At 37.0% G+C, this 12,703-nt stretch overlaps 1 pseudogene; it reads right to left on the bottom strand.

Moving 5' to 3' along the window:
* Positions 1-11,735: 11,735 nt before the first annotated feature.
* On the bottom strand, positions 11,736-12,306 carry LOC116864748 (annotated as a pseudogene).
* Between the last annotated feature and the right edge of the window lie 397 nt (positions 12,307-12,703).

Raw genomic sequence — 12,703 nt, 5'->3', positions numbered from 1 at the left:
GTTTTCATTTTCTTTCTCTTTTAAGATTTTGTTCATTTATTTGAGAGAGAGACAGAGAGAGCATAAGCAGGGGGAGGGGCAGAGAGAGAGGGAGCGGGACAAGCAGACTACTCGCTGAGAGGGCAAACTGAGGTTTTGTTGATCCCAGGACCCTGAGATCCTGACCTGAGCTGAAGGCAGATGCTTAACCCACTGAGCCACCCAGGTGCCCATTTTCTTTGATTAAATACCCAGAAGTGGAGGGGCACCTGGGTGGCTCAGTGGGTTAAAGCCTTTGCCTTCGGCTCAGGTCATGGTTTCAGAGTCCTGGGATAGAGCCCTGCATCGGGCTTTCCGCTCAGCAGGGAGCCTGCTTCACCCTCTCTCTCTGCCTGCCTCTCTGCCTACTTGTGATCTCTGTCTGTCAAATAAATAAATAAAATCTTTAAAAAAAATATCCAGAAATGGAATTACTGGATCCTATGCTGCTATTTCTATTTTTAATTTTTTGAAGAACCTCCATATTGTATTTGACTGCACCATTTATATTCTCACAAACAGTGCTTGAGGGTTCCCTTTTCTCCATATCATTTCTGACATTTGTCATTTCTTGTCTTTTTTGATACTAACCATTTTTACTTGTGTGTGATGATATTGGATTGTGGTTTTGATTTGCATTTCCCTGATGGTTAGTGATGTTGAACATCTTTTCATGCGGTTGTTGGTCATCTGTATGTCCTCTTTGGAAAAATGTCTTAAAGTCTTCTGCCAATTTTAATCAGATTAAGTTGTGTGAGTTGTATGAGTTCTTTATATATTTTGGATATTAAGTCCTTGTCATATATATCACTTGCAAATATCTTCTTCCATTCCATATGTTGCTTTTTTGTTTTGTCGATAGTTTCTTTTGCTGTGCAAAAGCTTTTTAGTTTGATATAGTCCCAATTGCTTATTTTTGCTTTTGTTTTCCTTGCAAAAACAAAAAATTTTAAACAAAAATGATAATTCAGTTCATATCCAGACCAAGAGTCTCTGTAAGATCCTCAAAATAATTGTATCAAGAATATAAAAAGAATGTTTAGAAATAAATAAGAAAAAGGCAATAAATCAATAGAAAAATGAACAAGTCTTGAACAGACCATTTATAATAAAAGATACTCAAATAGCCAATAAGCTTATAAAATGTATCAACATCATTCATCATCAGGGTAGTACAAACCAGAAACCACCATATGACAATGCATTGCTAGGTATACTAGGTACATAACCAACAGAAATGTATGCATAACTTTATCAAAAGACATAAACTAGGTTATCTTAGTAACACTACTCATGATAGTGAAAAATGGAAAGCTCCTCAAGAGCCTACCAAGAGTAGAATAGATCAATGAATTGTGGTAACATTGCAGAACAAGAGGCCTGGTATGGGTAACCCCAGGGGGACACTGTGCACCTCTCTGGCAAGGTGTTTGGCCTGTGAGAGGTGATGTTCCTATATATTACCAATTCTGCCTTCATTATTCCTATGTAGCTCACCAGTGTTTGAGTAGGGTTTGGACTCATGTCAGCTAAGACTTGGGTAATATATCCCTTTAGTCACAGAGGGACCAAAAGTGATCAGTTTCTCCAGCCACTTCAGTGGTGTTTACAGAATGATTTTATTCAGTTGGGGTAGATTTAAAGTATTTTTAATTTGAAGTTTTTGTTTTGTTTTGTTTTTGGTTTTTTTGGATGGGAAGATAGGGCGGGAAAACATACCCTCAGATGTTTGAAGAAAGCAATCTAGTGTGAGGAGTCTTGCATTAAAAATCTGTCCCTGAGGCTGAAATTACTATTTTGGTATGCTTTAATGTGGCATCTAACATGCAGCAAGGAAAAAAACTGAGGGAGGATTGGTTTTCTTCTGTGACAACGAATTAGGCACAAAACCTTAATCATTAACTTCAGTCTGCAGTCAAACTAAGTTTTGTAGTGTCTTTTAAGGGTCAGGAAATTCTACCACCAAATAAAATATTTTTCTTTTATCCACATTACCATACTACTGACAAGTCTTCACCCCAGAACTCATCATTCAGAAATGTGTAGTTGTTTCCAGAGTGTGTCTAATACTGCTGGAACATGCATTTCAGAAAGAAATGGGAGGCCCAGTCTGGGTATATCCGTGGAGGGCATAGTGTACCTCTATAAAGTGAGGGTTTGGCCTGTGAGAGGCAATATTTCTGTCATTTGCCAATTCAGCCTTTGTTGTTCGCACATGGCTCACCAGTATCTGTGCAAAATTTGGTCTTGTGTTAGCTGGGGACTTGGGTGGTGTGTCTCTTTAGTTACAGAGTGACCAGAAGCGATTGGTCTCCCCAGCCAGTTTAATAATGTTTTGATGCTTAAAAAAAAAAAAAAAAGGTTTTTAATAACATTAATCATATTGACTCATTTTTTAAAGCATATTTTTCACAGTCCCTGGCCTGGAATGGATATGTCACTACTGGGCATCAGCAATCACAGATTTGGCTATTTTAGCAAAACTGGGGGAAAGTAGTGCTGGTGGCCAAATGAGCGGCCTGAGTTATTAAGACAGTGAGTCCTGTTATAGTCATAGTTAGGTTCCTCCTACTTAGCACTGTTCCTGGCAGCACCATTCATTGTGGCTGACGGGGACTCTGTGACTCAGGAATCTAAGACTTAATGGGAGAAGGGAAGTCCAGGTCCTCCCAGAAAGGAGATATAACCTCATGTGGCCTACATGTGCCTGGCCTCTGTGCCAGTCTGCACTCAGATGAAGTACCACTTAATCCTTCCTATGTCTGCATGGAGTTGCTTGGCCTCCAACGGAGAAGGCGCACTCAGGACACTGGAGCTATTTATCATGGTTTCAGAGCAGGTTCAGCTGTCTTCACTTCCCACTTATTATGTAACTCCCACAGAACAGGCAGATAGTCTCTCCAAATAGTATTAGGGGTGGGGGAGACAATGGAGGAGAAACATAATTATTCCCAGTTAGACTATTATTGGCTGGGAATTAATCACAGGAGGTCAAAAGGTTTTAGAGATGGAAAGATCATAGATATAAAATCATCTAAATCTTTCAGTCCATATGTATAAAAACAAGGGCTCAAATAATTGAAGTGACTTATCCAAAGTCAAAGAGGTAGCATTGCAGGATTAAGATTTTTTTTCCCCCAAAGGTTAAGATTTCACTCTTTCTCTCACTTTCTACCTATTTATATGTATAATACACAACTACCTTTGGGTTTCAGTTAAGAAAATTGTATTATTCTCAAAATCCCCATTATGTACTCATAGTACTGAAATAATGTAATATTGAGTAAACTTCTTTTCCCCATGCTTATTTGTTAGGTCCAAGGATTGTTTCCTCTTGGCTACAGCAAATCCATCATTCTTGAGTTTCTCCACCTTAAAAATTAAGGAATTTTTTTTCATTCCTGTATTTGCCTGGCAGAATCCTCAATCGAAAACAAACAAACTGTTAATCGGTGAATAAAAAGAGAGAGAAAAATCTTCAGAAATTATGTTTAGCCCCATCTGGCCTTAGAAAAACATGGGAATTGGTGATCAAGTACATTCAGCAGGATGGCTGCCTTTCAAGGGAAACAATATCTGGATATTTCTATGTCTAGACCACAGAGGAAAAATGCTTCCTTGGTAATTAACCTATTGAAAGCAGAACAGGCCCACGTGGCTCTGAGACACACAGGGAAGAGCTGGAAAGATGTGTTCACTGAAAACTCAGCCCACAGATGTGAAAGTTTGCTCCTGCATATTGGCATTTTAGATCCAGAGTTTATATATAGTAAAGAATGAATAGGGAAAGGTAAGAAGTAATTTTTCTTAACTGGTCAATGGTACTTTTCACTTTACTATTTCCATTTTGCTCCCTATTTGCATACCATTGCTAAGGAGCTTGTGACAAACCTCCATTTTCCTGGCTCATAAAGCAGGGACCCTACAGCCCAGGCCTTAAGGACATTTCATGAAGAATTAAAAGAGAAGAAGGTTACCTAGATAAGTGGTTTGTCTGGGTCCTGGAGGGGAAATTTATGTGAACCCTGGTAGGATTATAAATCTTGATTCAATGTAATAATCTCAGTCTTTGAGTTCTGATTTATCATTTGCAAAAGCTGGATGTGAATTAATATGCATCATTACCTAAATATAATTTTTAAAAAATTTTTATTTATTTATTTGACAGAGAGAGAGATCACAAATAGAGAGGCAGGCAGAGAGAAGGGAGAAGCAGGCCCCCTGCCGAGCAGAGAGCCCGATGTGGGGCTTGATCCCAGGACCCTGAGATCATGACCTGAGCTGAAGGCAGAGGCTTAACCCAGTGTACCACCCAGGCGCCCCTATAATTTACTTTTTAAGAATTCTTTGCACCATAAGCTACAGAATAACCCAGATTGCAATGAGATATTTTGAACTTCTTGTGTGCATATTATACACTAACAATCATAGCAAGTAAAAGATCTCCTTTTACATTCAAGTTTCCTCAGTATAATCTTGCATATTCTTTCCATAACCATTTATTAAATGTGGCTGCATGCTTACAGAGGTGTTTAAAATCATAAGGAACTGAAAAGATAAACACACAATGCCTACTTTTAAAATGTAGTCTATATGGAGAAACAAATACAAAAAAATGTATGCCTTATAATTAATATCTCATAAATGACATAGCAGTACTAAAAGATATATAATAGAAACACCGGCCAGTGTGTGTTGAAGGTAGTTGAAGAAGGATTTTTACAAACTTCAGTTAACTGACAAAATAATGATACACAGAGTGTTCCAATAGCTACTGAAATATTAAAATATGAAATAAAATCACTCGAATCTCCTAGTTACATTTTTTGTTACATTCTCTTGTAAGCCTTTTCCATATTCAGGCATAATTTTAGAATCTCCTGTGGATCATGAGTTCATTCATGATGTAACGTTTGCCTTTTCAGCCTTTTCTCCACTTTGTGTCTTCTCTCCTGCTTACCCGCTATGAAAGGCACCCCTCTCTCTACCATACAGCTCTTCACTCTGGGGCCTTTCACCTTTACCTGGAGTCTTCTTAATCTACACCATCCCCCCATGCCCTCTCCTTTCACTCCTGCTTACACTTTTCAGCCTTGGCATTGCATCTTCCAACAGTTCTTCCTGAAACTTCCATGACTCCTTCCCTTTCCTCTTTCTCTTTGGTCTCACCTTTTGTCTTCTCCTAAAGATTATATTAGATGCTCTTCCTTGGTAAACTTAAAAGAACCTTTGATAATTTTTATCCATGTATTGACTATATTAGATTTTAATGATCTATGTCTGTCTCTTCAAATCAGATGCAAGCACTTGGAGAGGAGGAATCATCTTATGGATGTTCTATTCTTCGGTTCCTGTGTTAATGTCTGCCAAATAGAAAGGGTTCCATAAAGTTTGTTGAATGAACCAAAAATGAGACTTCATATATAGTGCTGGATGAAAAATACAGAGTCTGCCCTTAAGGAGTTTATAATCTAGCAGAGACATAGATAATACACACACAATTAGAAACTGGGCTAAAGCAATGATGGAAACAAAAAGTTTTAAGATAGAGGATAATAGAGCAAATGTGCCCTAGATTGGGGATTAGAAATGTTAGGCTTTAGTTACAAACAGTGGAATCCACTATGGTTAGTTCTAGGATAAAAGTAATTTTTCAACATCTAAAAGATGGCTCAGAGTCTTTGGGAAAATTAGGGAGCCAGGAGTTGTATCCAACCCCACTGCAGGAGGCTACTATAGCAAAAGAAGCTAACCACATCATTTAGCTCCCTATAAAACCTGTAGTTTTAACAAACCCTCTACTTCCACAGTGATGCTGATGATCAGAATGGGCTGTCAGAATGTTCACAATTACTATTCTGTAGGGCTTGCCACCTCTGTCACCTGCTTTCTGATAGGTGAGTTGTAGTGGGATTTCTCATGTTTTTTTTTTCTCGGTAGAAGACTAGCTCTGGTGCAAGTGACTAGCAGTTTCTGGATCGCAGACCTGCATTCCAGCTGCCATAACAGCTGGGAAGTTGAATTCTGATATCTGCCTTAGAGAGACAGGCTTCATAATGTGGGGATCACCTGCAGTATGAGAATTTCCATTTATACAAAAGAATATTAAAGAGATGATAAACAGCCATAAATATATAGTCACTGCCTATCAAGGAAGAGCTCTCTGAGAAGGTATTTTTTTTAAAAGATTTTATTTATTTATTTGACAGAGATCACAAGTAGGCAGAGAGGCAGGCAAAGGGAGGGTGAAGCAGGCTCCCTGCTGAGCAGAGACCCCCCCCCCATTTGGGGCTCAATCCCAGGACCTTGGAATCATGACCTGAGTTGAAGGCAGCAGCTTTAAACCACTGAGCCACCTAAGCACCCTGAGAAGGTAATGTTAACATTGATAACCTGAAGTATGACAAAGAACTCTCCAGGCAAAACAAACAAACAAACAAAAAACAAAGATTAGAAGAAAATGAAGAATGTTTTATTTATTGCAGGGAACTACCCAGCAATAGCCAAAAACTGAAGAAATTCTATATAGCCAGAGTGGTGGGTAATGGAGAAAGGCAGCCATGATGAGATTGGAGAAAGTACTAATTACTCAAAGCCTTATGGGAGATGTGAAGGAGTTTCTATTCAATTCTAAATTCAGTAGGAAGTCCTTAAAGGTTTGAAGCTAGGGGATTTAGATGATCCAATTTTTACTTTACAAGGTTTATACCGATTTTTTTGTAGAGAATAGATTGGAAAAGACAAGAGAGGGAACAGGAAGACTAAGAAGGAGATTATAGGAATTGTCCAGGTGAGAGATGATTGTGGCTTAGACAGGGGTAGTGGCAGTGGCTATAGAGACAATGTCCTAGGGAGAATTTAAGATATAATTTGGAGGGAAAAGTGTCTATACTTAATACTAATATAGATTGTGGGTGGCTGGTGATAAAGAAGATATTAGGAAGGACTCCTAGATTTCTAGTTTTAGAACTGTTAGATAAATTCCTAAAATAGGGAAGAGTGAAGAGAGATTATATTTGGGGGACAAGGGTGTTGGTTTAATTTCAAGAATTTGGTTTGAGACATTATAGTGGATACCGAGATTTACCACCCATATCCCCCTTCAGTGAAGAACTTGTTGCCCCACCTGTGAGAGCATTATCAGAAGACAGTCTCTAGCAGTCAACCCCTTTAGGGATTAGTCCAGAAAGCCACCTCACACATGCTATGCTGCTTCTGGGGATGTGGAGGTGTGTACATCCAATAACTAATAACAGCCTGGCCATCTTGCTGCAACAGAGGACAATCTTTATGGTTCATCAGTTCCACAGCTCATCATGGGCTTGGCCAATGTTGTTGCTGCTCATTCTAATACTTTTAATGCTTGCTTTCTACAATTACTGATTCCAAGGGCACTATGGTAAACATCCTGTATGCTAAACACTGTCTTAAATCCACTTCCCAGAAAACAACCACCTGTGAAGTTGGTACCAAAAGTGATTAAAGATTGAGTGGTACCATCACTGGTGGAAGGTAGGACACAAAGAGTCCTGATACAACCCTCTAGTTGTTGAAAGTATACTGGTGGTGATTTGGGATCATATAGCAGTGTAAGAGAATCCGTTAGTTGGTTTCAAATATCAGGCATTTGAGAAACATGTGGGAAGTGAGAATTAAAATAACATGAATTGGGTGGCTTATTGTTAAGCTCAACTGATGCTCTGAACACAGACGGCCAAAAATTATAAACATTATAAAGCATTTTAGAGGACTTCCTTGGAGTTATACAAGGAGTTTCTAACTTCTAATGGGGACAGGATGGAGAAAACAGAACCTAGCTGAGGCTTTAAATGGCTGACCCCAAAGAAGGGAATGTTAAACCCCTAATCAAGGTGGGTTTGCTCTGCCAGTCAGTGCATTGGTGAGGAAAGAGTAAGATCTTAATACACTGGATGGGGACATCTGGATTTAGAATATGAAGATAAAAATTTATAACTCATTAGAATATAAGTAATATTGGAAATCATAAGAAAAATTATTGCCACCCTACTAAGTGAGGATAGAAATAGAAGAAATGTGCTCAGGACTGATATCTAGAGAAAGTCAAACTGTATAATTTGAATAGAGAAAGAATATCTTGTAAAGGAGACTAAAAAGAAGGTACCAAAGAGCTAATAAAAGGAAAACTGGGGGATATATATCATGGAAACTGAGACAAGAGTTTCACAAAAAATATAAAAAGAAAGTGAGGAAGTATATATAATGCTGGTAAAAGGTGGATGAATCTCAAATACACTTAGCTAAGTAGAAGAAATTCTCAAAAGTCTGTATGCTGCTTGATTACATTATATGACATTCTTGCCAATATAAAACTAAAAGGACAGAGAACAGATAAACAATTGCCAATTTTGAGCATGAGAGTGAGTTTACTACACTACAAATGATATGGGGGATTTGGGGAGATGACAGAATTGTTCTCTATCTTAACAGTATTTATATATGTGTTTCTCAAGACTTGGCAGAACTCTGCTGCAACCATACATATTGTATCAGTAGTTTGATAGTTTTTAGTGCTGTGTTATATTCCATTGTATGGATGGATCACTATTTGTTTATCCATTCTCTATTTGAGGGATATTTGGGTTGTTTTAAATTGTTGGTGATCACGAATAAAATGATTTCTGTATGGGTTTTGGGGTAAACATAATGTTACTGGTCATATGATAATTGTACATTTAACTTTATAATAAACTCCCAAACTGTTTTTCATTCTGAACTATTTTGCATTTCCAGCAAAAAGGTATGAGATTTCCAGGTGCCTAAAATTCTTGTCAGCACTTGACATTGTCAGATTTAAAAAAATTATCTGTTATGAAAAATGTGCATGGGTATCTCATTGTCGTTTAAATTGTCCAAATGACTATGGACATAGTTTCCTGTACTTATTTGCCATAAATTTATGTTTCCTGGCTGTGTCTGCTTTGCCCAGTTTTTTTATTTTATTATGTTCTTAATATTTATTTTTGAGACTTCTTTTTATAATTTAGATATAAATCCTTTTTAAGATATGTGATTTACAAATATTTTCTCCCAATCTATAGCTAGCTGTTTCATTCTCTTCCCTGATCCTTTAAGGAGAAGTTTGTAATTCTGATAATATTTACTCTGCATATAAAATTCTTTATAGACAGTTTTCATCTTTTGCATTTAAAAAAATATCATTCCATTGTTTCTGGCTTTCCTAGTTTTTAAATGAGAAGTCTTCTGTAATTTTGCTGCTATCATATATGTAATGTGTCTTCTCTGACTTCCTCCAAGATTTCCTGCCAAGATTATGTCATGTCATTATTTTTTAAAATTCTCTATGGTGTTTTTAAGCTTCTTTCATATGCAGTTTGGTGGCTGTCAGTAATTTTGGAAAATTTTCAGCAAATCTCTTTAAGTATTTCTTTTTCTTTTCTGTTGTCTGTTTCTGACATTTCAATTATACTTATTGAGACTTTTTGTACCACAACTCTGGGATGTTCTGTCCTTTTTCTTTTTTTTTTTTTTCTTTTTAAATTCTCTCCTTCTAATCTTTGTACTTTTGTTTGGATAATGTTTATCGATTAACCTTCATGATCATTCTTTCTTGAGTTGTGTCAGCTTGACTGATGGGCCGTTGAAAGCATTCTTGTAGTAATGACTTAGATTTTCTATTAGTTGGTGTATTGAATGTAGTAATGTTTTCTCTATTAATATTTACTAAAAGTGAGATTGTTCTAATACTTTTTTTTCCTGTACTGTCCTGTTTGAGGTTTTTATTTAGCTTTTCCTAGCCTCACAAAATAAAATGGCATTTTTCTCTCATTCAAAGAGCCGGTTTGTATTATACAGGCATTATTTGTTTCATGGAGTTTTTCTAACTCTTATAAATTCATCTTGTTCTGGTGTTACTTTGGGGAAGAACTTTTTTTGAAGTGAAATTCACATAACATAAATTAACCATTTAAAAATATTATTCAGTTGTACTTAGGGTACAATTTCATAGTATTTCACAAGTATATTCACAAATTTATACAACTACCAGCACTTTTTAGTTTCAAACTTACTCATCACCTCATAAAAACATCTCCTATCCATACTGAGTAATCACTGTCCATTCCTCTCTCCCCAAGTCCCCTGATAACCTCTTTAGTATACCTTCTGTCTTGACTGATTTGCCTATTCTGGATATATCATATAAAGGGAATCATGTAATATATGATCTTTGTGTCTGACTTCTTCCATTTAGAATAATGTTTTTGAGGTTGATCCAACTTGTATCATTTACTTCATTCATTTTATGGCTGAATAATATTCCATTGTTTTTATATATTACATTTTGTTTAGCCATTTATCTACTTATTGATAGACATTTGGGTTGTTTCTACCTTTTGACCCTTATGAATAATGCTGCTATAAAATTTTGTGTACAAGTTTCTGTGTGGATATGTTTTTATTTCTCTTGAAATAAAATATACTTAGAAGAGGGATTATTGGGCCATATGGTGATTATATGCTTAAAATTTTGAAGAACAGCCAAACTGTTCTCCACAGCAGCTGCATTATATATTCCCACCAGCAGTATATGAGAGTTCCAATTTTTCTCTTGCCCTTGCCAATACTTGTTATTTTCCATTTTCTTGATTAAAGACATCCTAGTGGGTGGTATCTCATTGTGGTCCTTTTATATATACATATTGTATATGTAATATACAATGTATATGTATATTACATATTTACATGTATATATAAAAGGACCACAATATACAATATACATATTGTATATTACATATACAATAATGTGTGTATATATATATTTAGATTTTATTTATTTATTTGACACAGAGAGAGAGAGATCACAAGCAAGCAGAGAGGCAGGCAGAGAAAGAGGGGGGGAAGCAGGCTCCCTGCTAAGCAGGGAGCCCGATGGCGGGCTCGATCCCAGGACCCTGTGATCATGACCTGAGCTGAAGGCAGAGGCTTACCCACTGAGCCGCCCAGGTGCCTGCCCTGCATTGTGATTTTGATTTGCATTTCCTTGGTGACAGATGATGCTGAATACCTTTTCATGTGGTTTTTGGGGCCATTTATAGATCTTTGGAGAAATATCTATTCAAGTCCTTTGTTGGTTTAAAGTTGTGTTGCTTGTCTTTTTGGCCTTGAATTGTAAGAATTCTTTATAGGATCTAGATATTAAGCCATTATTAGATATATGATTTATAATTTTTTCTCTCATTCTATAAGTTATTGGAAAGATTTTTGATTGAAGATTTACAGCTTATTTTCTTTAGTGGTGGAACTATTTTCAAGTTCTCTGTATGTTCTTGAGTTTATTTTTTCTACAAGAATATATTTTTTATCAATTTCATTAAATTTTAAAAATATTGTTCTATAAAGTTTGTATTATTCTCTGATGATAGTATTAATGTCTGCTCTGTTTCAGGGATACTTTATTGTTCCTAATTTTTTTTTAAGTCAGGGAATTCTTTATTTAATACCATCCTAACATAAAATTCATTCAAACCATGAATGAAACTGAAACCATGAATGAAACTATGAAACAGCTTATGACAACCTAGAAATAGGGACTAAAAGAAGGCAAACATAATGCCTTAGAGACTAGGAAACATTTATTTAGTTCAACTGTTAAAAACAGTTCAACATTCATCTAGTGAATGCAGTCTGGATGTCAGTATACATGGAATACAAGTTCTTTAGAGAGGTGAGAGACCTTTTGACTGTTCTTCAGATGTCTCCAAAAGCTGGTCCTGGGGAACTTGTTGCAGAGGCTGGTTTTTTTCCAATACTGTTTGAGGGTTGACACCCGTGGGTTCAGATTCCCAGGAAATGTGACTACCTTCCTTTTGAGTCCTTGCTTCTCCTGCTCTTCTCAAAATGACACCTGCTGCTAACAAAGCCTTCCGTTTCCACAAATAACTTCTCTTCATCAGTTTCTCCAGGTTTCTGTAGCTCAATGTACTTCTCCACAAACTGTTGACAGGTAGACTTGAAGTTTGGATTGAACAGATCAAAAGCTTTCTGACCAGATCCAGAGGCTGAATAAAATTTCACTCTAATCCCATCCTCAGGGTACAAGATGTCCTGGATGGCAGCTTGGGCTTTGCCATATTGCAAGCAGGGCCTCTGGAAGACTGGTTCTCTCAGTGGGGGAAAGGTAGTACATATGTCAAACCAGAGGGGCTTCTCATTCAACACCCTAGCCTGAATCAAGTCCCAAGTCAGCGAGAAAACACTCCCCACGGTCCCCAGCTGGCTCCTCGCCATGGCTGGTGCCTCAGATGCTTACGGCCAGGGCTATTATTTTTTATTTGTGTATTCTTTTTTTTTTTTTTTAAGATTTTATCCATTTATTTGACAGAGATCACAAGTAGGCAGAGAGAGAGAGAGAGAGAGCAGGAAGCAGGCTCCCTGATAGGCAGAGAGCCCGATGTGGGGCTTGATCCCAGGACCCTGGGATCATGACCCGAGCTGAAAGCAGAGGCTTTAACCCACTGAGCCACCCAGGCGCCCCCTATTTGTGTAGTCTGTAACAAATTCTTTGTTTTATAAATTTTCTTTCATCTTTGTTTTTTACTTCATTATTCTCTATTCTTACATTATTTCTTTCCTTCTACTTTTTTTAAGTACTCCATTTTTCTTTCAGTCTCTTAATCTGATTACT

This window comes from Lontra canadensis, unplaced genomic scaffold, assembly GCF_010015895.1.
Source record: "Lontra canadensis isolate GAN:19392208 unplaced genomic scaffold, GSC_riverotter_1.0 scaffold6, whole genome shotgun sequence".
NCBI lineage: Eukaryota > Metazoa > Chordata > Mammalia > Carnivora > Mustelidae > Lontra > Lontra canadensis.
The sequence above is the reverse complement of the archived record's forward strand: the minus strand, read 5'-3'. Positions and strand labels throughout refer to the sequence as shown.